Here is a 24071-nt window from a genome sequence, read left to right as displayed (position 1 = left end):
CAGAAGCAGTCAACTGAACAAATTCCATTGGAGGGAACAACGACCAACGCAAACACACAACCATATTCAATCTTCTCAAATTTCCATGTCATCAAAAAGGCTATCCAGCACATACAAAGCATTAGTTCGCTTTTCGGTGATCTAGAAGACAACACAGTTAAGTCATTTACATTCCTACACTCCAACAGGCCTCTCCATTTGGACAGCTCCTACCATTAATGAGAAATGTGAATCATCACCGCACAGGTCACTGGCGCTGCACGCCCAGCACGCACAGGTAGAGCCATCATCCTCAGATATTGGTCACATATATATTTTATCCCCGTAATTACAACTAAATGTTACGATTGGAGGCTCAATTGAACGACATTCGACAATGAGCGAAGTATCCGAAATACACACTGTTGACGGTAGTAGCTCTTGAAACAGAAATATCAGTACCATTCTCATGACTTGAGTACTCTTCTTTTTGCTATCACAGTACTCGGCGTCAAATCCATACCTTCCTCACGAATGGACATAGTCGTTTCCTTGCACATTTCCTTTCACAGTTATATACCTTAGTTTATTGTAGAGAAACCTGCAAGAAGGACGTACGTCATGCGCTGGAATTATATTTCTTACATTGGAATATTAACAGCACTGCATTCCACACCAGTGATAGGTTGTAAACTCAAGCTATCTAACATTATAACCTGTTTTAAGTGTGGATCGTTGTAGCCTTAACAGGGCATGTGTTTACGTTCTCTCTTACCAATACCTTCCAGGTGCTGATCCTAGACTCTAGAACCATACCTTAGAACTGATAGCGTTATTGATTAACGTAAAATGATTCGAACTCCCTCCCTCTGGAGCTCCATCATGCATAAAGATTACCCATTTCTTGTTCTTCTTAACCATCTGCTATTTCATCACAAAGCTTTCAGATCTGTTACTACACACCGATAAGGGGTGCTAACCACCTCGACATGGGAGCTTCTAGAGAAATCCTGTGTACCTGGATGGGCGAACACTCATTCACGAGACGTGGAATGTAGCGGTCTACTTCCGGTCAGCTGTAGATTACATTGGTAACGGTGCTGCAGGGCGGGCTGGTCAAAGACAGTGGGGGGAGGCATTTTAGTCACGAATTTTATCCTAATACAGCGAGTATGATCTGTGACCCCATCAACATAGATGGTAAATTATGTACTATGCTCGAGGTGCTAGAAATATTTAGAGTGCGGTCTGGTATACTTTGATGATGTTTGTGTTCGACAATTAACAATTAATGGACATACTGCAGGGTCATGTATCTACATTCGCCATTATACTCGCAAGTGGCGAAGCGCTGGTTTAGCTATGATACTGAAATGGGGAAACATGCTGTCACATCATTGGTCAGTGTTGAAATTACTGTAAAATTACTAAAATTGTTCATACTGTCAATTGTAATACTTATTATTTCACTACATTGGGGTGTCTTTACTATTCCATCTGTCCACTGACACGCTGTTAGTTACCGCATAATGACTGATTGACAACGCTTGTTTGATTTGGAGAAAGAGTTTTAAGGATGGGTGATTCCTTCTGGGGATGACTAGCATCAAAACAGTGATCGCGTACATGAGTGTAATATGAGGAATCAGTCGAAACGGAATACAGAGCCATCAGCTATTCTTTCAATGTGACAGATGAGTTCAAATTTATAGGTTGCCCAGTTGACCTATTTTTCCTCCATTACTCAAACTTCCCACCAGGGGGCTTGGTAGGGGGTGGGGGGGGGAGGAAGTGGCACTTTCCCGCCATCTTGGGTAACGGTGCTAGCGTCATCAGCTAATGTCATGACAGAATCTTCAATGGCATCAGTCGCGTCACAGTGCGATGTTTCGTTTTCTGCGAGATGACGTGGAACACAACCTGTTAATGTCACTTTATAACCTGACACAGATGTCGAAGTACTGGTGGAAAAACAGTATGTATGGCAGTGTACAAAGCGTGTTAGAGCAGGAAAAAAACACAATTTTCCAAACAACTACACAGGGTGAGAGGGAGCATCCCTTGCGGCTTAAAGCATAGTCTGTGGGATACGGTCATCCTTCCACAGTACAGTTGATGAAACTTTGAACTGGTCTGTGCAGGTGATCAATATCTGTATATTTAATGGGATTGTCACAAGTTCTCAATGCAAGCACACAGATGGCATTTGTTTTCTATATATGGGAGGACAGAGACGCCGTATAAATTTTATCAAGTTCTATATTGGATGAAGTTAGTGAAGCTTTTATATTTCCTTATTTTTCTCTGTTGGATGATACAGAATAACAATGATAGCATGTTGGGCTGATATACGTGAATTGGACCTGAGGAACGTGGAACTGCTTCGGACTGTAGTATCTGTATGTAGTTTGGGGATGCACCACAATGAGCCCATTTCCACCGAATAGTCAAAACACGGTCCTGTCGCACTAACTCAGGTCGCTCTGATTCTATACGGGTTGCAGAAGGTGGTGGGTATGGGTTTCTCTGACTTCTACCCAGTTCTGACTTAAATTGGAACGATCACATGCACAAAGCTGTGGAAATGGCAGCAGTCGCTAAGTGTGTAGGGACTCAGTAAAACCACATTGTAATTTTACTGTAGAAGACAGGTTCGACAAAGGTGACTCGTTTCGAGATATGAGAGTGCCAGAAATACGATTCACTTGTGGCTGCAAGGTGACTCGTTTCGAAATATGAGGGTGCCAGAAATATGATTCACTTGTATCTGTAATCATTAGAGGACTTCTCCATAGTATCCAATGCAGTTATGTGGTTGAATGGAAAAAGTTGATTCCAAATCATAGAGATCATTTGTAACAAGTAGCGTAACATCTGAGATGTGGAACGTTAGTGTAAATTTCTTATGACCTCAGTAAGCCCACCATCTACTACTGTTTGTGATCCTACACAGTCATGGCCTATAACACAGTGGCCATATCGCAGAACCTCTGACATGGTATTGACACAGAATACGTTATAAATACTAGAGGAATATATAGTAGCGGCGGCGTGAGGTGGGTTGCAAATAGCGGATTCGTACCACGTTCTTCAGCCGAATCACTTTCAAAATTCAGTGATTTTATGACGAGGTTGCATCGTGGGTTACGTGTAACCAGACTGCTGGTCAGATAATATACATTCCTACGATCAACGTCTTCGTACTTGTCTGGAAAAACCATGTCATTCGCTGGTAATGCCATACGTGGATTTATAAAGGCGATATATCTTTAAACATGGATACTTGTGTGCACATGTAGAACCAAAACACCTTGTGACAGTAACAAATCAGTCGTTGATTGGATCGAGTTTTTCAATATCTAGTGGTTTGTAAGACGTTTAAACCTCTCTTTCTAAGACATGGTGGTAGCACTTGCAAGAAAAACTTATAAGACATGTCCACCCAACGTTGATTTTCGGTCAGTTATTGACGAAGTATTATACTCAGTTGTAGAGTGTGCGTCATAAGTTCGCCTTGAGCATCAGGCTTATAAATGTATGCGCTTGTGTTCCGACATGTGCAAACGAAATGACTATGTCCATTCGCGAGGAAGGTATGGATTTGACGTCGAGTACTGTGATAGCGAAGGGAAGAGTACGTCAAGTCATGAGAATGGAACTGATATTTCTGTTTTCAGAGCTACAACCCGCAGCAGTGTGTATTTCCAATACTTCGCTCATTATCGAATGTCATTCAACTGAGTCCCCAATCGTAACATTGAGTTGTAAGTACAGGGATAAAATATATATGTGACTGATTTCTCAGGATGATGATTCTACCTGTACGTTCTGGGCGTGCAGCGCCAATGACCTGTACGGTGACGAGTCACGTTTCCCATTAATGGTAGGAGCTGTCCAAATGGAGAGGCCTGTTGGAATGTAGGGATGTAGATGACTTAACTGTGTTGTCCTCTAGACCACCGAAAAGCCAACTAATTCATAGTATGTGTAGGATAGCTTTCGTGATCGCATGGAAATTTGAGAAGATTGAATATGGTGGCATGTTTGCGATGGACCGTTAATCTCTCACATGTAAATTGTTCAGTTGACTGCTTCTATACATTTCACGTCTTTATGTAGTTGAGAGTAGATCGATTTTGGTGTGTCTATTTAGCACATACAAGACACGACTGCCGGCTCTCTAAACAAGAGAAATACAATAGTTGATCTTGTAAATTATACGAATTATCAGGAATCTGCTACATCACCGACAACAGTATTCGTGAGTGGACATTTCAGATCTCTTTTTTTTTTCGAGTTTCCGCGTAGATGTCTTCGCAGAGGTGACAAGTTTATAATTAGTCAGTGGTTTACAACAAGCCCCACCTGGCTTAAATTTCAGGTTTGTATAGAAATAATTTTCAGTGTATACCTTGGAATTATGTTGCGCGAGCAATCGGTAGGTTACTGCTGCGCGCCAGCTATCGACAAGTACCGCGGAAATGGTATAATAATAATAGCAAACCATGCGAAAATACATAAGTTCTTGTAATCTGGAGTGTGGGGATGGGTGTAGATAAGCAAGAAAGCAAGCAGGTTCTAACAATACCACCATTGCAATGTGGGTTAGAAATCAGATTAATAATGTTGCTCACGCTGCAAATGTTCGCTTTATCGGGCAACTACAAACTTATTGACTGTGGATGGTATCGTCAGAATGGAAATAATGAAGTCACAGTAAAAAAGTCATTAATTTTGGCACTTATCTTGAATGGATTCCCACGTAGATTTCGTCGAAGTTGCTATGGCTCATCCTCTTGATTCTAGGGTGATTCCACTTTGACTGCTAGAAGGTCCAGATCTGTATTTTAGCAATATTTGAAGACCTAACAAACGCGGTTTTGAGGAAATTCTTAATGATCAAACAATCCCAGATCACAACAATGGTATGGTAGAAATAATTTTTGACTTAGTGTTCACGATCCACATTTTTATGAAACTTGTTGTAAATTCACATATACTTCTTCTTAATTGTCACATCATCAAGAAATCAGTTTTGTATGAATCTTCATATATTTAATTTCCACTTTAACCAAACACAAAACTTGACTGTTTTTTTACAAAGCGAAATAACAACTTCTGGAGAGTGAAACGAAGACTGCGCTGTCCGCATTTACGCCAAAACGGTTAGAAGTAAGTCAAATATTATGACAGTCTCACAGAAATGAATACAAACAAGAACCATATCACTGTAATATATCGATACATCGGAGTACCTATACAATAATAAAACCAAATGTGAATATTGTCACAAAAATATGTCTGTTACTTCGCAGAAAAGTAGTACGATATTACTGGTATCGAGAACTGGGGTTGGAGTGCCGTAATGTTCACGTAAATAAAGAACCATTACAAGGTCCGGACAAGAAGCAGTAAACCGTTTGTGCTGAGGGGGAACAGGTCCATATTTGTCGGAAAGTTCTGAGAGTGACTTCAGGCTGCTGGGGACACTGGTCACGCACCAGGAGTGGATTACTTGTGACGGTCAGCTGCAGGAAATTATCTACTGCTGCGAGAGGTATATACGGTGCTCTCTGTCTTCGTGGTATATGTACAAATGATGAGAAGTGGCGATTTTCTATGGTGCAGGATACGAATTGTATGTTTACTCCACCAACACGGTACACAGAGAAACATTGTTGGTTTCACACTCTAATTATGAGGCTCTTGTCCTCAGTGGGAGAGCAGTGTAACTGAATAAGAGTCTTTCCGTATTTGATGGTACGTAGAAGCACTTTGCAGGGTTTAATTGTCGGTGCAATATGGCGATCCGTGTAATATAGTTTTCTGCCACTGAAAGTCGCATCTGCAGAAAATAGAAAAGGCAAAAGGGTAAATTCGATAAGAGCCAGTCATAATGCCCAATTCATTCCGAAGACAGCATTGGTGACAAGATGTAGGAAGGTATACTAACTGATTCAAAGAAGATGGAGGAAAGGTATGTATGGAAAGTTCTGTGAAAGCAAGTATTCAAAGACAAGTAGACGCAGATAATCCATGTCCGCCGGGGATGCCGTCATCATCCGCCACAGTGGTATTAGAACATCTCCAGACCCGTAGCTGCGGGATTCCGAAAATTCTTGCAATTTCTCTTCTCTTCTCTACGACATTGCTTTGAATTCTATTTGCATAATTGTTCTGATTACTCCCGTCTGTGCTGAGAGGCTGCTCTCTTTCCAGACGACAAGAAAGATTTTATGATTAACTGTGTTTTCGCGAGCGTGTACAGGCTTGTAGCGACGAGAACATTTAACGTTTCTGAGACGTATAGTGATAGCAGGACGAACATTTTGCATGATGAATCACTACACTGGGAAACCGTTCATGGTTAGACGCAGCTCGCATTCCCGGGAGGGGCGCTAGGAACAATGCACCCTGTGCTATCCTGTGATGTTAGTATTCATAGGTATCATGTCAGCAACAGTAAAAACACATGTTGCTTAGAGGCATCTCGTGTATGGGACCAGCATGAGCGCGCCTTGGAGTTCTGTGACATCAGCATAACACTGGAAGAACTGTAACTGTATACTCAATAATAGACTCAACTTTCACCTGCTCACTGTAGGCGGCAGCAGCGGTAGAATAATGCCTCCTGCTGGCTTGCGCCCTGCAGTGGCTCGGACCTGCATTGATGCATACGCGCCCCTGGAGCATCTGTGCTCTGCCAATAGGTCTTGGCTCCCATATGGTAGCGTCAGCAACAGCGCCTAGGTGAACAAATAATTCAACAGGATTTTCTCAGGTGTCTAGTATGAAAGGGATGTCGCCACCTCATGCCTTTAGGACCTGTGCGTGGCTTGGTAGCTAATGGTTGCGTCATAGTATGGGGGCTTCCGTAGCATCCCGACTTCTGGGAGTGTGTGCGGTAGCTTCTTGTGCCTTCCAGTGGACAGGGGGCAGTGGCTGGTATCTGCACAGGTCTCTAGGCTGTGTAGCGTGACCCCAAGCATGTCAGAGCATGTGTTTTGGGCCAGTGTGATAAACATACTATCGAAATTCTACCCCTAAATAAATTATTCCAAAATAAATAGAGTACACTCCTTCCTCTCTCCAGGAGCCCAGTGCAGGCTGTCATTTTCCCCTCCAGACCGCCATCCTGGGTTACGTAACAGAATGGACGACACCACCCTCTGGTGGCGATACTGTGTACCAGGTCCATTGGACTCTGGACATCAAAGTGAACACACTTGATGGTGGTACTACCTCTAATTGTTTAAATAAATGTTGCATGAAAATAAAAACGTATTTCCAGCACAGATTAATCCTTTTCCAGCAAATTCCTAGGACGAGGTGGTGGTCGGATGACTTAGGTTAGTGTAGGTATCCGAAATGCCCTTTCCTTCCTGCCATTTTCTTAGGCTAATAGAGATAGCCCAATTGACCTATCATCCCTCCAAAATTCAAAATTCTCGCTCGTTCTTAGGAATATGTGGCAGTTGGATGATTTAGGTTAGTGGAGGTAGCCCAAGTAACCTTTTTTACCGCAATTTTCTTAGGATACTGGAGATGTATTTCATTGTCGTGATGGAATTTGAACTTCCCGCCATTTTCTAGGGAAGAGGTGGTGAGCGGGGTTAGTGGAGGTAACCCAATTGAACTATCTTCCCGCCAAAATCCGGAATCTTGGATGACGTCACCGCCGCCATCTTGGATGACATGATGTGCTGTTGCGAAGCGTACAGGTCGCCATCTAGGATGCAGTCGCTGCCCCCTTCTTGGATACAAATGGCTTTAATGGAGAGTGGGGCCACATTCCTCCTTGTCGCCCTACTCGCAGCTGCTTCAACAAGTCTTTCAGTGTAGTAACTGGAAGTAGAGAGCTCTTGGAGAACAATATTCGACACTGTACTGGGGTCATAGTCTGGTTCACTGACGGTTCGGAAACAGACCAAGGTGTTGAGGCTGGGGTATGCGGAGTGCAGCTAAGACTGGAGAGTGCAATCTCTCTAGGGAAGATAACCACTGTGGTTCAAGCGGAAATATCTGCTGTCAGGTTGTGTGTGGAGGAGAATTGGCGGAGGTGCTACAGAGATCGTAGCATTTTTATTTATTCAGACAGCCAAGCAACCCTGAAAGCACTGGCAGCCTCGCAACAAGATCAATGATCGTGTAGAATGCCACAAAATCCTTGTGAAGCTAGAGGAATGCAAATGGGTAAACCCATTGTTGGTCCCTAGACACTCAGGGGTTAGTGGTACTGAGCAAGCCGACAGGTTAGTGAGAATAGGGGCGATGCCATCATTTATTGGACAGAAACCTGTCCTGACTATTACCAAGGCGATCATCAAAATAAAACTATGAAACTGGACAAGAAGACAGCATATAGAATATTGGATTAAGGTCCAAAAACAGAAACATGGCAACATATTGATGCCGAAGACGTGTTCTAAGAGAAGTCTCTCAATCCTGTGCCAGGAGAGAAATGAAACTCATGGTCGGACTATTGGTAGGCTATGGAAATTTCAATAAACACCTACATGCAATGGGGATAATAGAAAAAGACCCCAAATTTAGTAAGTGTGCTGTGGGCGAGGAAAACGCATCACATTTGATCTCCGAATTTCGAGACATTGGAGGTTAAAAGACACAGAATATTCGGATCAACCAGACCTGAAGCACTGGTGAAGGTTCTCCTTGCACTTTTCAAGGGCATTGGTTTTCTTTACTAGAGACACAGGAAACGATACCTCACAATAAACTCTGTTCCGGTACGGAGAGCAGCGGGCTTGCACAATTTTGTTTTTGCTTCCTTGATAAAATCAAATCGAATCAAATCAATACCACACCTGCCATCTCCTGTGTTGAATATAAGGTCTGCATTGGTAGCCGTACACCCAGTAACGGACGAAGAAACAAATTACAGTATTGTAACGGTGTGTCACAACAAAACAAATGTGCCGTATAAGGACTATGAGTCCACCAGATGAAAATATAACTGACCGATACACTATGTACTAATGTATGGTGAGGAATACTTTCTGCATGCTATATAGGGTGCCTGAGTGATACCAATCGAGACAAGTCTTTCTGTATAAACGTCTAGTAGGTGTAATTTTGCCTCATTTGTCTCGTGCCGAAGTGCTCGACGTGCAAGGTATGCTCGTCGTACACATGAAGCCGTAACTCCCAAGATTTGAGGTTTGCCACCAATGTTCATAGGAACACTTTTTCTTCGCTTGATATATACTGCATCTTCTGTAAATAATGGAAAGCCCTGTGTTGGATACATTAAAGACTGTGACTGTTCTGCTTTCAAAGAAATACTGCTAACAATCCTCGTTCACGTTTCCTTATTCACACTGAGACTGTTAATGTGTAAAGGGAAAATATATCTCTTTCAGGCCCCCACCCAAACTTGAAATGAAAACTTTGAAACAAATGGATTTTTGTAGCTAAAAAAATATAGAATTGTGGACCTATTGCTTAGAAAATTTGTTTTTTTTTTTAATTTTGATTCAAATTTTGAACCCACACGATTTAGTGGGTCGGGGTCTTGCAGTGATATTCACAAAAGCAGTTACTGTCTTTTGACAAACACAAATAAATATTAAACTTCAGACATCTTGTTCTCGTCCTCTTCTTGCCAATCATCAACAGTTGGCCAGTGATGATATCCGTCTAGCCGCTTCTCATTACATGGTGTGTTTGCTCGTTTGTACATTTTATTTGGTGGCTCTTCATCGGATTCACTTTCATGTTCCTGCCCTGATGAAGAAGAAATTAGCGCTTCCCCAATCACTTGTCGGAAACCAAGAAGATCTAAAGTGTTTTTCTTTTGTACTTTATAGGCTTCGCATTCAACTTTGTATTCTAACCAGGAATTGACGCAAGCCAAATCAAGTAAATGAATCAAAACTTTTAAAGTCCACTTTTTTGTCATCAAGAAAGTCCTGTAGGTCTCCATCATTTGATCTCAGAGGCCCACTCCCCCCATACACAGATTGTACTTCACTACGACTGCAGGACATGGCACTAAGGTGTACTTCTTTTCTGTTCTCTCAGCATTGCTTACAGGTTCACATCCTGTACAAGCAGAGGCCAGGGTCACAGCTTTTGAATCTTTCCACTGGAAAATGACTACTTTATCATCGTCCCTGCAGAATTCTTCCATATCTCCTCTCTTCACTCTTTTTTCTTCTGTCAGGTGAACTGGTTTCACTCTGTTTTTCATTATAGTTCCTGTTCCTTCCTGCCCTAGGTCAAGTAGCTGTTGCAATAATGGCAAAGCTGTAAAATATCTGTAAAAATATGGTCTTGCACCTTGAGGTGATGTTTAAGCAAGGCAAAGAATTACAGTTGGCCCAAGACCAAGGCCAACATCTGGCAGAGGAGTTGATTTTGTTGTGGCGTAACAAGCTAGTCACGCCACACTGAGGAGGAAGCCGAAAGGCACGCGTACACACACGCCGACTGGCGTCAAGTCTGGAACAGGATAAGTTATGACTGCTATAAAGAAAATACGTAGCTTTGGAATATACTTAACTTTTAATGCTTCTTTGGTACATCTCTCCTGACTATACAAATGAGACTCGTAAGATTCATGCACTGATACAATTGGCGCCTTGCTAAGTCGTAGCCATTAACTTTAGCTGAAGGCTATTCTAACTGTCTCTCGGCAAATGAGAGCAAAGGCTTCGTCAGTATAGTCGCTAGCAACGTCGTCGTACAACTGGGGCGAGTTCTCGTACGTCTCTCGAGACCTGCCGTGTGGTGGCGCTCGGTCTACGATCACACAGTGGCGACACGCGGGTCCGACATGTACTAATGGACCGTGGCCGATTTAAGCTACCACCTAGCAAGTGTGGTGTCTGGCAGTGACACCACATTCCTCCCCCGCAAATCGGCGAATGGTCGTGTTATAAGGCTTCCGCCCGCCGTGGGGAGGACCCCATGTTGACGTATGCAAAGAGGTGGGGAGCCTAACAACAGGCGAGGCTGTGCCACCCGCACCCGGCCATTCGGTCCGAGGGGAGCTAGGAAACGCCTGAAAACCTAGTCCAGGGTGCACGTCAACATGCGGTGTATGCGCCCGTAGAGAGACAGGAGGGGCCGAAGGGTCGACATCCATGTGGTCGGGGCACCCGACGGGCGAAGACGACATCTGGTCCGGAGCGGGCAAGAGTTCCATGGTGGAGGACATCTGGTCACGGGAAGCGATCGGCGGCGCGTGACCCAGGGAGGCGCCAGGCGGCTGCAGCGACGCGTCCACTGCGGGCGGCGCCGGCGGGAGAACAGGCGGCGGCGGCGGCGCGTCGCCATGAGGCAAAATGGAAGGCAGCGTCGGGAACACCTGGGGATGAGGCGAGCCAGTAGATGGGTCCCCAGGGCGCTGACCGGACGGCACCGTCGCTGAAAGCAGACGGGGAGCGGCAGAACCCAGGCGACGGCAGAGGCCGCAGCTGATTGAGATGCCGACGCACCTCACCAGAGGCCCCCAAAACCAAATACATCACGCGGCCGAGGCAGCGAAGAATGCGCCCTGCGAGCCAACGCCGTGAACCGCGATAGTTGCGATAGAAAATAACGTCGCCAGGAGCAAAAGCTAGTCTGCCGCTGCACTGGAACCTGATGCGGCGGATGCAGCAAAGACATCAAGGTTCAATGAGGACGACCATGGAGCAACTCAGCCGGCGAGCGACCATCGCGGGGCTGAGAGCGATACAAAGACAAAAAGAGCAACAATGCGTCCTCCCTAGAATGCGACTCTTTCAACTTCAACATCTGTGACTTGAAAGTCCGTACCAACCATTCAGCGGCACCGTTTGACTGAGGCGAAAACGGCGCGGATGTCAGATGTTGAATACCATTGGCCTTGCAGAATGACAAATTCTGCAGACATGAATTGTGGGCCATTGTCGGAAACAATAGTCTGGGGACGACCTTCAATGCAAAAAGTAGCGGACAAAGCTTGGATGGTGGCAGATGACGTCGTAGAAGACATCCGGACAACAAAAGGAAAATTACTGAAGGAATCGACAACAACCAACCATCTAGCATTCCAGAAGGGACCAGCAAAATCGATGTGCAAACGTTGCCAAGGGGAAGTGGCTGTCGGCCATGCAAAGAATTTCCGCGGCGGGGCGGATTGTTGTTCGGCACACGCCACGCAAGAAGAGCACATATCCGTAATCGCAGCATCGATGCCGAACCAAGTACAGTGCTGACGAGCAAGTTGTTTTGTTCGCACTATACCCCAATGTCCGTGGTGAAGAAGCCGTAAGACAGAGGACTGTAACGAACGTGGGACCACGACTCTGGATTGATCATTATCCGAACGCAACAACAAAACACCACGTCGTACAAAAAGTCTCTCCTTGTCAGCAAAAAATCGGCGAACCAACGGATCCTCGATCCGTGACTTTGACAAGGGCCATTGTGTAGCAACAAAACGCAAAACAGGAGGAAGGACAGGGTCAGCAGCTGTGGCTGTAGCTACACGACGAAAATCAATCGGAAACGATTCGACCACGTCATCGGTTTCAGCATCAATGAACATGCAAGCAAGTTCGAAAGAATCGAATGCTTTATCCTCAGCAACAGGCAAACGGGACAACGCATCAGCGTTTCCGTGCTTAGCAGTGGACCGATACAAGATATCGTAGCGGTACTGCGAGAGGAAAAGAGACCAGCGAATGAATTTCTGCGCTGTACGTGGAGGTACAGGCTTGTTCGGATGAAAAAGCGATGTCAAAGGTTTGTGGTCTGTGATGATGGTAAAGTGACGACCATACAAGAAATCATGGAACTTAGTAACACCAAACACGAGAGCTAAAGCTTCTTTCTCTATCTGGGAATAATTTCTTTGCGCTGACGAGAGCAATTTGGACGCAAAGGCAATAGGGCGACCATGCGAACCATCTTTGTGCGCAAGCACAGCACCGATCCCGAAATCTGATGCATCTACCATCAACAAAAGGGGTTTCTGGGGATCGAATTGCGTAAGGCAAGTATTTGAAAGCAACGCCGATTTCAACCGGCGAAAGGCGCGTTCGCATTCCGTCGTCCGGACGAACGGAACATCTTTACGGCGTAAGCAATGAAGCGGAGCTGAAATGGAAGAAGCGCGCGGCACAAACCTGGCATAGTAGTTAATTTTTCCCCAACACACTCTGTAGCTGTTTCAAGTACTGTGGCGAAGGCAACTCCTGTATGGCACGGAGGTGCTCTGGACTCGGATGTATGCCTTATGCATTTATGACATGGCCCAGATATGGTAAGTCACGAGCAAAAAACACACATTTGTCCTTCCTCAAGCGAAGACCATGTTGTCGCAAGACCTGAAATAACGTTCGTAGGTTGGCTAAATGTTCGTCTTCTGTCTTTCCGGAGATCACAATATCGTCCAGATAGTTCGCAGCAGTAGGGACCGACGCACAAACAGTTTGTAAATATCGCTGAAACAATGCAGGGGCGGATGCACACCCGAATGGCAGTCTTTTGAATCGGTACAATCCAAGATGCGTGTTAACCACCAAGACGCTCTGGGATTCTTCGTCCACTGGTATTTGCAAGTACGCATCTGCTAGGTCCAATTTCGAAAAGTATTTACCCGGGCACAGTTTATCAAAAAGATCTTCCGGGCGGGGCAAAGGAAAAGTTGCAGTCACAAGTTGTGGATTCACAGTTGCCTTGAAGTCCACGCAAAGTCTCAATTTTCCGGAAGGTTTTTTCAAAATTACTAAGGGTGAGGCCCAGAGAGAAGCCTGCACACGTTCAATTACACCTTGAGATTCTAAACCGTGTAATGTTCTTGCGACCTCATCACGCAATGCGTGGGGAACATTGAGCGCTCTGAAAAATTTCGGTTGCGCGTCCACTTTGAGTTCCAAATGTGCTTCATAGTTCTTAGCGCGACCAAGGCCCGGTGCAAAAATGTCTGCAAATTCTTCACAAAGACTAGAAACACTGGCGGAAGGCACAGTCTGGTTCACCAATAGGACCTGATTTACGATTGACAAGTGAAACAACTGAAATAAATCTAAACCAAACAAGTTCACTGCAGAAGGAGAACGAAGAATGTAAAATGACACAAGTTTTGTTTGTCCCTTGTATGTGGCAAGAAGGCTGCACTGTCCTAACACAGGTATCTGCTGTCCTAAATAACTATTGAGCTGAACATTTGCGGCACGCAACGGAGGTTTTCCCAGTTGTTTGTACATGTCGTGATTGAGCAATGAAACTGCAGCTCTGGTATCGAGCTGGAATGGTATCACTTTGCCTCCAAAGTCTAAGTCTACAAAAAGTTTATTGTCCTGCTGACGACAAGAGCGACTTGCACGTGCAATTTGAACTGATACAGGTACAGAATCACTTGCGACTTTACGGGATTTCCGGCGACGTCGACTCAAACTTTTTGTGGGACGAACACAGTCACTGTTAGATAAAGTGGCACTGGACGGGGTGGAATTAACGACATGAATGTCCATGGGCGAAGGTCCACGAGCCTGATTGTCCCTGGTTCGATTCCGGCGCGAAGCAAGGGGCCTGGAATGGTTTTGATTGTCCGATCGTAGCTTTTTCTGGCAAACACTTTGAACATGGCCTTTCTTATGACAGTAAAAGCAAATAGCTTGGCGTGACGGGCAATTGTCACGCGAATGTCTAGTTGCACACCGCAGGCATGATTTTAGAACTGCACTGGCATGCTTACGCGGCACACGTGTTTGCGAGCTAGGCTGCAGCTGCACGGACGTGCGCGAGAGCCGGTTAGCGTCCCGTGCTGCGTGCTCGGCGGGCCGGTCAATGCGACACACTGCTGGCGAAGTTTCAAACGATTCCTGAGCAAAGTCAAGTGTGTCTTGCCTATCCAATATGTCTATCACCTGTTGAAGGGAGGGATTAACTAGTTTCAAAATCTATTCCCGTATGCGAACATCAGAAACGTTCTGTGCTATTGCATCACGCACCATAGTATCTGAATACGGAAGTCCACATTCAAATGCAAAATCACAATCCCTAGTAAGTCCTTGCAATGTTGCAACCCACTCCCTATTAGTCTGACCGGCTGTACGTTTGGTACGAAAGAACGTATACCTTTTTGCAACTACATTAACTGTTTCTTGGAAATAGGCATCTAAAGCAGACAAAATTTCTTCGTAGGACAGAGTTGCTATGTCGCGTCGGGGAAACAATTTCACTATCACACGGTAGGTGGACACACCGACACAAGAAAGCAAAAACGGCTGCCGCTCATTACCATGAATTCTGTAGGCGGCGAGATGGAAGCCGAATTGTCGGGACCATTCAGTCCACGACTCCTGGGTTGCATCAAAGCTACGAAACTGAGGTGCAACCGCGTGTGTTGGCTGCGGTAGCGAGGAAGCGGCGGCGGCCGCATCGTTTTGCAGCGCACGTTGACCCTGGACGAGCTGTCCAAGGGCATCCAATAAGGCCTGCGTCTGCTGATTCTGCAAGCGATAAAATTCGGACAGTACATCTGGAGAATGTGGCGAAGCCATGACACAAATAATTCAGAGCAAAGCAAGTAGAAAGAACACAATCCTGTAATCCTCGTCGTCAATCTGTTGTGGCGTAACAAGCTAGTCACACCACACTGAGGAGGAAGCCGAAAGGCACGCGTACACACACGCCGACTGGCGTCAAGTCTGGAACAGGATAAGTTATGACTGCTATAAAGAAAATACGTAGCTTTGGAATATACTTAACTTTTAATGCTTCCTTTGGTACATCTCTCTTGACTATACAAATGAGACTCGTAAGATTCATGCACTGATACAATTGGCGCCTTGCTAAGTCGTAGCCATTAACTTTAGCTGAAGGCTATTCTAACTGTCTCTCGGCAAATGAGAGCAAAGGCTTCGTCAGTATAGTCGCTAGCAACGTCGTCGTACAACTGGGGCGAGTTCTCGTACGTCTCTCGAGACCTGCCGTGTGGTGGCGCTCGGTCTACGATCACACAGTGGCGACACGCGGGTCCGACATGTACTAATGGACCGCGGCCGATTTAAGCTACCACCTAGCAAGTGTGGTGTCTGGCAGTGACACCACAGATTTACCTTGATAAAATTCAAAATCAAGTACTAAACCTTTCGTTGTGGCCAAACCAAAGTTTTTAACTCCCAAAGGGCGCGGTTTGTTTGGAACATACTGAGACAATGTGCAGCGTCCAGTAAATGTCACCATTTGCTCCAATGGAATTATCATTTTCAGAGGGGAGTGGAAGTCTTAAACAAGCACTGCGTACAACATTAATTGCAGGTTGTACTTTTCACAATCTATTAGTTTCTGATTCACGTGGAGTGTTGTTAGTGTCCACAACATGCAGTGCTGTTCTAAGAGTGAAGAAACTCTCTCTAGGCATACAATCTGCAATAGTTGGCATACGCAATGACTTCTGCCGGTACATACGTGTACGAGGATATCTAATACATCCCATAAGTACATGCATGCCATACAGTTTTTTACCTCTTGAGGATTTGTATGAAGCAACTTCCCTTTCTTCGAAAAGTAGTAACTCTTAGTGCAGTCAGATGCTAGCTGAAAAACATCTTCTGGGTAGTACTCGCTGAAATAGCTCATTGGAGTTTTAATTTCCTGTCCTACCTCAGTCTCTGAGTGCAAAAAAATTTTGGAGGTGAATGGTCTTTTTCTCCAAATGTACAAACAACGATGTGTTTCCACTGTGGTTTTAGAATTCTTTCTACTGTGTTGACTGGGAAAATTGCTCTGAACTTCTGGAGCATCTGGTAGTATTGTTGCAGAAGCACTGCTACAATTTTCCTCCTCGTCAGAAGATTCAGAGCTTTCTCCAAGTCTAGGTTTGATTGTTGGAAGAGTCCAAGTTGCATCTAACAATTTGTCATCACTACTGAAGACTTCCACTTCAGAGTCATCAAATATGACCAGAATTTCCTCGTCAGTAAGCCCTAAAACGAAACAAACAAACGAACTGTGAAAATAATGCGTAAATACTATAGCAAAAAGATTTATCTTTTCCGTAATCTGTTCCGAATCGTAACCACAAACATCGACCGAAAACGACAATATGCCGGTAAAATAGTCCCAACACACGCAATTTTGCTTGTAGATGTTACAGTCATTGTATCTATGAAAGTATTCAAATAATTGTGGCGGACATATTTTTATTTACTTCTGTACACCTTTCAGAATCTCAAACACATTTTTCCACATGTCAAAACGCAATAAATAAAGCACAATAAACGTTTACCTCTACAGACATCCTTCCGACCCGCCATCTTGAAAATTACCAAAGATTAAGACACAATATCTCGCGTCTGTATCGAGATATCGATATAAATCGAGTTGTATACGAAACAGGGATTCCTGCACACTCGTGTGACTTGGAACCCAACTGCATAGCGAAATAATTTGATGCTGCAACGCAAATAAACCGCACCCACACAATTGTGCGTATCGGGTCTGAAAGGAATATGTGATTGAGGAGGAAAGAAATAGAAAACAGTCACAGTGGAAGCTACTAGATGGTGACAAATCGTCTATGCATATAAAGGGAACGAAATAAGAAAACACATTGTAAAAGGTAATTAGGTTTCTACTTTCGTCTGTGAAGAAGGTGATCCACAAAATAAGACAACTGACATAGGTAAGTCCACTTCTATGAGATTCAAAGACTTCAAAGTGCATTTGGAAAACGTTCAATTTATGCTCGTCCTTGGAACGGGGCATTTATAAATTACACTTCACTGAATGAGAATTAACCGGATAGACTTTTATGACTTAATGTCGTAGTTTAAACATCTTACTACACGGATACCAGTCTGAGTTGTGCTTTTTTTTATGAGCCGTAGGCAGCGTACGTCTGCAGCCACTCCGACGTCTCCGCTTTGCAGGGCTGCCTACCCGCTGCCATCAAGCAGTTTGTGTATTTATACGTGACAGGCATCACAAGTCGCGACACACGTTTATAAGTCGTTTGTTGCAGGCTCTACCAGAGGGCACCAGTTACGCTTCCAAGCAGCGCGCACCAGGAAACTGTTGGATCTGCTGCCGTTGAACAAGAGCAGTCCGCACATCACGTGGTCGTAAACGTATTCCGTCTGCTGAGTACATAAGGCCCAGGACAGCCTCCAGCAGGGAGTTCAGTTGCTCTCGCAGTTCCGAGCTAGGAGTCGGCTAGACGAGTAGGTCATCTGATGGATCTCAGCGAGACAGACCACAACGTTCCATTCTCCTTCACAAATTCTTCGTGTCGCTGCGCTATTTCAGGTGGCCTGGTAACTACGGACACCGCCCTATAGCCCTACGGGATGACGCTTCCCGCACATCTGATATCACGCAACTATGTGATGTTATATCATGAGATCATGAACTATGTTTCAGTTGTTGTCTTCGGGACAAACATCGTTGTGAAATTGCGCAGTTTATGAATTATTCTCTATTGTTACTTCAAAATCGCATTTTAACACAACAAACAATAACGATAAAGTGCAAGACACAAAAAGTTGTATCTACTAAATTATTCAAAACGCTTTCCTAAAAGATAGTAGACGTCATCGTAAGCAATACAGCAAAGTTAGGTTATAATTTAATTACAGCGTTAAGGAAATATTTGTTTAACGAAACTTGTATGCAGTTGAGGCCTATAGCTCGGAAAGTCTGTGTTTCACGAACTATTTATTTCTTACACGTTGAACAGAGACAGTTTCATTATTTTCCTTTTTGTCGTTTACCTCTGATCTGTTGTATGCACCAAATAGTGGTAACTTACTGTAGCCTAGAAAGTTAGATTATACTACAAATTTAACATAATGCTCTACGACACAACTCAAATCCATGTGTCTAACATTCGCGGTCAGGGATTTTGCTGAATCAGAGTTTATTACTGGTGTGGTCATAAATGTCGTAGTTGTGATTATTATAAAAAAAGGAAAGTCATTCGGGAAGCTATTGTTACAATTTGCTCCTACCCTGACAGGATCATCGGCAGCCAATGTAAGAAGGTGAAAGAAAAGTAATAAGTGATCTGAGTAAAGATCAGGTACACCCAAAAATAATGCACGAAGAGCATAAGTAATAACAAACATCGAACTACAGTTATAATGTAAAAAAAAGTGTCACTAAACATAGAGACGCCATGAAGACACCTGTAATTTTAGTTAAGTGAATTAGCAATTAAAAGAAAATTCCTTACGGAAGTCGAAGGAAAGAATTGATAAAATTTTAGATCGGCGCCCCAATTTCCCTAATTTGAAATAAAATTGTACATTTACAAGGAGATAAGTTTTGGAAATTCTGAGGAATGACATGTGCTTCTTAGATCTTCAAGGGGATGACTTAGGAAGGGGTGTTAATTGATGGTGATATGCGGAAAGTATGAAATATGTACAAAGTAATCCAAGAACCAAAAGCGTCGTATTTATGATGGATCTATATCAGATTGAATACCTATTATTAATAATATATTGATTTGTGAATATTTTGAAGGGGATCTGTATATAAACTGTCTGGTATTCAGAAGGATAAAAACTCAGTGTCATTTAACCAAGCAGTGAAGAGAGCTCTGCAATAAGTCGGAATCAGACGGACAGCATTCAAAATCGCCAAACTGCGTTTGAGATACTGTTTGTTACAAAGAATATAAGCTCGTATCGCCGACGATTCTGTTAAGCCAAATGTGGTGCGAGAGAGAATAATTAAAGTCAATTGTGATTACAACAGCTGGAAAAAAATATTTGTTCGATACTTTATAACGAAATGAGACACTTTCTCTTCAGATTGCATCAGGAGTGCTCACTAGTCTTTGGTACAAAATTCTGTTTAGAGGAGTTACTTGCAATTACACTGACAATTCGATAGAGGCAAACAAATACAGACATAGTGTGGTTGACGACGTCGGAATGTGATGGTTGTCCAGTATATAAGAAACAAGGGACAAACGTTTTCTGCAAGATGTGATATCCTCACTAACTGCGTCGTAGGTAGTCCTTCTGTGTGGCACTGCGGCGAAATTAGATCCCTCCTCACAGACTACCTTGGTACGAAAAGTCACCAACGACGCAAACCGAGAGAAAAGTAATAATGAAGGTTCTCTGCTGGCGTCGCGAAAATTTTCGCTCAAAGAAGTGACGGTCGAGTTTTAATTTTCTGCAGCAGATGAAAAAGAAAGGAAAGGCTCAATGAAAAGGATCCGAGAGAGTGAAATAATAGAGGTGGTCCTCTGTCTCTGGATTTAAGGAATTAACAGAACAGTTCTTTATGACTCTATCTCGTGGATTAAACATTTCAGTATAGTGATATTGCTATGAGCTGTATCTACAAACTTGTTATAAATGCTGTACTAAAGTAATGTTAACGTACGCAATATCTGGAACGTAGGTCATAATTTAAGCTGAGATTTACAGAGATATCTTTTCAAAGAAACTGAGAAGTAATTGAAACCAATAGCTGAGATCTTCTATGTTTTACGAGCTATTAATGTACAACACGTTGAACCTAGATTGGTCTACATCAAATATAGGTTGATGAATTTCTTAGAAACTTTACCTTCATGTTTATTTAATTACGTCAATAGATGATTATGCTATACCTGCAGTAGCCTATCTCTAAATAAAATATCGTAAATACGATATGTCTACATATATTACAAGAATGATACAAGTTCACGTAAATGAGTAATATTATCGTACGTATCATCGCCCTGTTTACTTCTAAAATAATTTAGTTTCATAGGAGAAATGTACTAAGGAGGTACAACACTGCATCAATCAGTTCGGTTGCCACTTGACTGGTATGGAGACTTTGCAATGACGGATGACGTAACAATCGAATTCAAAATTTGTGATACGAATATCAAATGTCATTGTGGTCACGTCTCACGTGCACGCAGAAATTTCTTCGCCAGTTACGAGGTCGCACCGAGTGTTGGTGTCCCTTCAGTGGACAAAACTGCAGACATCTGTGGTGAGTTCTAGTGTGTTATATCCAAGGGTCGTGGATAGACTGGCCACAGTCGAGCTGATCACTAACCTATTCATTGTAGAACAACAACAAGAATAACTGGTGAACAGCCATACCAATTTACATCTTCTCGCTTCGTATTGCAGACAGCACCGTCCGACTAGTGTATCTGTCTCACCCCAAGAAACAGAGCAGAACGTTTACCTAAGCACATGATTTTGTCCATTGGACTCTAGAAGAATAAAAATAGGTTTCTGTGGTTATGAACCTATGTACCTGTAACACGCCGATGGCAATGTACGAGGGCCACATGAGGCGTTAAAACACACATGTCAGAATGATACCATTCTAGCAAACGGTGCACATATTCACTGCAAGAGATGTTTGTAAGGGGTTAGTGGCCCGGCCGGCTTCGCACGGTTAGCATTATGCACCCACTGGCGGCCGACTTCTATGACGTAGCGATAATGAATTATATACACAAACCTTCGCGTTCAATCAGCCCTTTTATACGTGAAAACCGTATAAGCATGCTTAACAGGAGTTCCTGAGATTAGTACTGATTCTGGTAGTAAGAATTTTGTGTTGCTCAATAACCGGATGCAAGTCTTTCCACAATTTCGGCGCTTTGCGGGTTCGTGACGCAGCCATTGAAGAGGCAAAAGAGGATCTACAATGAAACATGAAAACCGAAATGCTTGTATTTTCTGGCGGATCTCCACAACACTGAGAAGGCTTTGCTAAGTTCAAGCGCAAAATAAAGTATGCGTAGTCGGACATGGATTCGGTCCTACAATTTTCGGATTTCAGGGATAGACGATACTCCGCTTGCCTCCAGTCCCAACGAAGATTCTGAGCAACTTCACTGTTCTCTGGAGTTCCAGCGGTTGTTTACTTTACTTTTCCCTCCAGATACCACCTTCCCTATAGCCGACCAGACCGTAGTTCGCATCACTGCCACCAGATGTCACTTCAAGTGGGAATTAATTGATGAAAATGTGCATGTGGCTAGGACCTCACGAAGGGTAGACGTGTCGCCTGGGCCAAGTCGTTTTAGTTGTCACCACTTCGGCTACTTGCGTGAAGATGAGAATGAAATAATGATGAAGACAACGTAACGCCTAGTCTCCGAGCAGAGAAAATCTCCGATCCCACATGGAATCGAACCCGCCCGTCTCGCAAAGTGACCAGTCAGCTATGGAAGCGGCTATGGAACAAACAACAACACATGTATTACACACTCATCATCAGTTAGAAGCACTAAATTATATACACAACCATTCTTCGTGAATCGGTCTATTAGTGAAAACCGTATCAAAACCGCCACAGCACTCCTTGAGACTAGTGAAAACATACAGACAGAAAAGGCGGCGTGTGACTCTATAATACGAAGAGATGAAAAGGGTTCTCTTATACGTCTGCTTCCATTCTACACCGCTTTGCATACTTCGCTGTCGTATTTTTGTAAGTTTTCAGCTAAACATAACTTTTTTGATGCATTTTGTTGGTTTGTTTGTTACATCACTCTCACGTTGATGAAACAGACTCATTTGCATTGTGCAGCACTTCTTTGAATCCTTTCTATTTCATACATCAATGTAATTTGGTCGTTCTGTAACGATTGCGAAGGGCGAGCCCATATCGGTTATCGAATACTATTTGATTCATAAAGTGATTCTTCGGCTTTCTTGTTCATCATAAGTGAGAACGTGTTAGAACATTTTAAGAGTTTCAGTATCTAGCGTCTGACGAGGAACAGGAAAGGTCGGTAGAAGAACCTGCTGTCCTAAAAGAAAATATTTTTGGTTATTGTACATTACATGCTTGGTTACATTCAAAGACAGGACCGTAAAACCAACACGACAGAACGACTTGTGTCGGTTGCCAGAGATACATGTGGAGATACTTGTCTTCAGGGTGTGGTGCATTCGAACAGACACAGGTAAAGTGATCAGACTAATAACGACAACAGTGTTATTATTGGGTTAGCGCTGTCTTCCACCGACTCCTTCAATTGTTAGCTTCAGTGATCTGGCAATGCTAGCCTCTTGGGTCAGCTGAGCATTAGAGGGCAATAGGCTGCTATAAGAATCCCAGGTATTGTCATAAATTGATCTACTATTTTGACTAATTTTCTGCGATTAATAACGTAGAGTGAAACAAAATATTATTTAAGCTGAAAATGATACGAAAGCTAAAGAGCTGTAGGATGTTTTGGGCCTCGTTTGGTGCAGAGTAATAGTTATCGTGAACTTATCTGTAATTAGCGCGTTTTCTATGCTGTAAACAATGTTTGGGCGTGCTACTCCTATATCCCAAATTTGTGTCTTTACTCCAAATAATATGGCCACAGGCTGCAAATATGGCACCAACCGGATGGTCTTAAGGCATAAAATATTTGTAAATGGCGTAGTTTCACCGATCGTCTTTGTAAACGGTTTAAAATATAATTTATTTTCGGTCCTTATCCTATCTCAACAGATTTGAGCACCTACGGAACTTCAGCGATGTTCGTGCGCTTGACAGTCATCCCACCACCCAGTCGCTATGCATCTGGGGATGGAGGGGCGGGGGCACATGATGCTGCGATCACGAATCCAGATGGCTTGCAAACACGCTCATTGTCCCATGAAGTCCATATACAAGGAGCCTCGACCTCCGTCGGAGTAATGGACACTACACGTACAAAATTTGTGTGTCCAACTCAATTGTTTTTGAGTGTATCTACATACACGACCCTGTACTACATCGTTTTTGTTCTATGAACATTCCAGAGATGTCAGAGATCGAGACATGAGTGAGACCTATTTATTGCACATCGATGTGTTGAGAGATGACATCGATGTTAACGCTTCATGAGAAACTACGTACTTTCATTTTGGCTTGAGGAATGTGTAGTAGCAGAATATGGAATGTTCTCAGATAAATTCGGGACAGTTACAGAAATCACGTTAGCTCTTATGTTGGATTTTAGACGGTTTTTGACAGTCAACTACTTGAAAATGAGAATTACGAGTGTAATGATTACATTTTTCTCGCACTCAGGTGATTAAATTTGTACGTCGTCTGGATGATCTTTAATGAGTACCAGAAGATATTTTAAGGAAAAAATAAATGAGAGCTGAAAGTTTCTGGCAGATCAAAATTGTGTGCCA

The sequence above is a fragment of the Schistocerca nitens genome, chromosome 8, assembly GCF_023898315.1.
Source record: "Schistocerca nitens isolate TAMUIC-IGC-003100 chromosome 8, iqSchNite1.1, whole genome shotgun sequence".
Lineage (NCBI taxonomy): Eukaryota > Metazoa > Arthropoda > Insecta > Orthoptera > Acrididae > Schistocerca > Schistocerca nitens.
This window is presented reverse-complemented; position numbering follows the sequence as displayed.